General features: G+C 38.6%; 1 protein-coding gene across 3 annotated transcripts in view; it reads right to left on the bottom strand.

The window, feature by feature from the left end:
- The window catches only part of LOC106875073 (epithelial membrane protein 2), a 195,532-nt gene that overhangs the window by 135,883 nt on the left and 55,634 nt on the right, over nucleotides 1–4,015 (bottom strand). Inside the window, exon 2 of one of the 3 annotated variants that reach the window (XM_014923038.2) lies at nucleotides 751–805. The exons of the other annotated variants lie outside the window; for them this stretch is intronic. The gene's annotated coding sequence lies outside the window, so the exon portion shown is untranslated. The remainder of the gene's footprint in view (nucleotides 1–750; nucleotides 806–4,015) is intronic. 3 annotated transcript variants of the gene reach the window in all.

Raw genomic sequence — 4,015 nt, 5'->3', positions numbered from 1 at the left:
ATACTTTTTGTTAAAGCCGAAAAACCTTCACCTGTTATTCAGTTTCAATTACCGTTCGTCGGACAGTTGTGATGAAACCGACTGACGAACGGTAACATGAAACTCTGAGAATCAGTTTGTGAAGAATTTTATCAGCTTTAATAAGAAGCATTTAATTCTACCTTTGGTATTCGAGTATTACTTTTTTCCATCTTTGTTTTTTTAGCATTTATGTACTTACTTATGTGTGTGTGTATATATATATATATATATATATATATACACATATATATATATATGCCTGTGTTAAGTTGCGAGTATTGCTATCTGGGAGTTATATTTTGGTAGAGAAATTGTTGTTTTGACTGCTATTTATAATTTTCGGTGTGTGGTGAAGCAGTTCTTGCGGAACCCTAATTTTAATTTTATATATATATATATATATATAATTAAAATATATATATTTAGTAAATGGAGTAAAACGCATATGTTGGAAATAAAAGAATTCATTTAACATATGCGTTTTACTCCATTTACTAAATTTATATATTTACTCAAGTACCCAAAATAACAAGGAGTTTCTACCTTATAAACAGGAGTTACACCACAGTCATTTTGTGATCTTTGCTACCCTGGTATCTATTAACCAATTTATTTTGTCCGAGTTAATTATTAACTTAGAGAAAATAAATACATATATATATATATATATATATGCATACATCAATTCAGTCATACAAAAGGCGTGCAACAAGTCTAGTTTACTTATACCAGTTCAGTTGTCGATGATGCTCCAAGGTAAAGCCAGATTCAAAGTGGAACTTACCTGCAATGGAAAAATAAAAATAAAAAAAACATAATTAGTAAATGTGACGTCAGAGAAATTAATGGTACTCAGAAAAATATCAACAACACGAACAGTAACTATAAGTCTAGACGTTTATGGTATCTATTTCTTTCGTGGAATATTCTCCGTAAATTGTGTGTATGCGTGTTTGTGTGTGCATGTGTGTGCGTGCGAGCGTGTGTGTGTGTGTGTGTGTGTGCTTGTGTGTGTGTGTGTATGTGTGTGCTTGTGTGTGTGTATGTGTATGTGCTTGTGTGTGTGTGTGTGTGTGTGTGTGTGTGTGTGTGTGTGTGTGTGTGTGTGTGCGTGCGTGAGTGTGCGTGTATTTATGTTGCTTTTTATGAGTTATAGTAAAAAACAATTTCAAATTAGTTGAAGGATTCCACAATATATTTTGCAGAGTACATATTTATTATATTTACATTATGCCGTTCCAAAAAGGAATTATTTCACGTCCTCTCGAAGATTTTAAATTCTTCTGGTGTAAACAACATCCAACTCTCACTGGTAAGAAAAAGTTTCTAAAGTGGAGTGAAGACTTTGAGGAATTGGTTTGGTTCAATAGCAAAAGACATATCAAGATTTCAGGGGATATGAGCGCGAGCCCCACGAACAGACTTTTTCTATCCAAAGGATTGTTTTACCCAATATTTACACGCATTGCCTGCTTCAAGATTCACCGTTCCAGAAATTATATATATCCTTGTGTGTGTGTGTGTGTGTGTGTGTGTGTGTGTGTGTGTGTGTGAAGGGTGTGGCCTTGTGGTCAGGGTGTCGCACTCCTGATCGCTAGATCATCGATTCGATTCCCGTACCGGGTGACACGTTGTGTTCTTCAGCAAAACACTTCATTTGACATTGCTTTACGAACATTTCGACATCTGACGTGTGGCACACTTATGCACCTGTACAGGCAATGTCGATTTGATGGAAGGGAGTGATCTAATGTACAGCCTATACATTTGATTACTGTACACTAATCACTTGTGCAGGTCGTTCAGCGAAAAACTGAACTCGTATGTCTACTTCAACGGGAGATTCTATTATATAGAATCAAATTTAAGTCGCATGACACATGACCAGTATTTAGAACTCAATGTATATCCAATGGGTAACTGTGAGGAGGACATGTAATAGTGTATGTGATAAAATGACGACAGTCCACTATGGATGCTAAAAGTGAATATTGAGAGTTACACATTCTCGGGTGATTTGATAATGCAATCAACTTGTTTTCCTTATACAACTGTTACTTATTCATTGTTAATAAAATACACGTAAGATAATGTAACTAAGTAATACATAAACAAACTCTCTTGTTTTGTTCTACTTCACATATATATGTATGTGTGTATGTGTGCATGTATGTAAATGTATATGTATGCATACAGAGAGACAGAGAGACAAAGGGAGGCGGGGACCGAGATAAATATATGTCATCTTAGCTGTTTTAGTTCTATTTACAATATGCTTGGAAAATGACAGGATGTTCACGGTTGGAAGACATCTGATCACGGTATGGTGGTCATATGAATTCCAAGCGTGGTGGTGATCGTAACAGCGGTGGTCGTTGCGGTGGTGGTCGTGGAGATGGTTATTGTCGTGGTGGTGTTGGTGGTTGTGGTGGTTGTGGTAGTGGTGGTGTGCTTCTTGGATGTTACTTGAAGACGATTTGATTGCTATTTCTCTCTCGTTATTAACTGTGATGACTATAGGGATTGTGAAGTTGGTGGTGGAGACACTGAGGGGGCTGGAGATGGTAATGGTCGTAATGCTATTAGTGGCGACATTAGTAGTAAAGATGGCACAGTTGTTAGTGCTGGCGTTAGTAGTAGTAGTAGTAGTAGTAGTAGTAGTAGTAGTAGTAGTAGTAGTAGTAGTAGTAGTAATAGTAGTAGTAGTAGTAGTAGTAGTAGTAGTAGTAGTATAGTTGGTGGTGGTGGTAGTGGTGGTGGTGGTGCTTGCGGTGTTGGTGATGGTTGTGATGGTGGTGGTGGTAGCAGTGGTTGTGTTGGTGGTAGTTTTGGCGCTGGTGTTGGTGGTGGTTTGTGGTGGTTTTGGTGACGCTGTTAGTAACGGTGTTAGCGCTGGTGGTGCATAAAATGTCGACAGCTTCTGTAGTTAAGGTTACAAAGTATAGTCCTCATTAGCCAACTGATGAGCTAATAATGAGTAGGATAACGGAAACCCCAGAGAGAGAGAGAGACTGCCCACTTATCAAATATCCTCTTACACACAGACACACGCACGCACACACACACACACACACACACAGACACACACACACACACACACACACACACACACACACACACACACACACACACACACACACACACACACACACACATATATATATATATATATATATATAAACACACAAACAAACACACTGATGCACGCATTTGCCTCCACACAGACACAAATACGTGCGTAATCAATCCGTCTCTCTCTCTTTCTCTCTATCTATCTAGCTTCTCTCTCTCTCTCTCTCTCTCTCTCTCTCTCTCTCTCTTGCTTCTCTCTTTTCTCTTTCTTTCTCTCTCATTCTCTCAAAAGCACTCACTAACACTCGTACATAAACAAACACATGCATATACCCACATGCACATGCAAATATTTACGCACACATATGTGCATAGATATACACACACGTAGAGTGTGTCCGTCTTTCTTTCTTTCTCTCACTCTTATAGGCACATACACACATTCGCATACATACTCATATATACGTTACTCCTCATTCACACACATACACACACATACAAACACATACGTACGCTAACAGGTGCATACTCATAGACACCTACACACATACTCACATACTCACATACTCACACACACATATTCTATCTGATTCTTTCCTCTCTCTCTTTCTCTCTCTCCTCTCTCTTTTTTTCTCCCCTCTCTTTCTCACACACACACTCACATTCACTCACATACACATACACACACGCACACACATTTTCACACAGATATACACGCACACTGACTAGCAAATATACAAACACCCAAACGCACACATAAGCAAATGCACACACATAACGCACGCACACACACATAACGCACGCACACACACACATAACACACGCACACACACACACATAACGCACGCACACACACACACACACGTGCGCGCGCACGCATATATCCATCTTTCTCCATATGTGGTAAGGATATTTATCTTGT

This window comes from Octopus bimaculoides, chromosome 23 (genome assembly GCF_001194135.2).
Source record: "Octopus bimaculoides isolate UCB-OBI-ISO-001 chromosome 23, ASM119413v2, whole genome shotgun sequence".
Lineage (NCBI taxonomy): Eukaryota > Metazoa > Mollusca > Cephalopoda > Octopoda > Octopodidae > Octopus > Octopus bimaculoides.
This window is presented reverse-complemented; position numbering and strand designations above follow the sequence as displayed.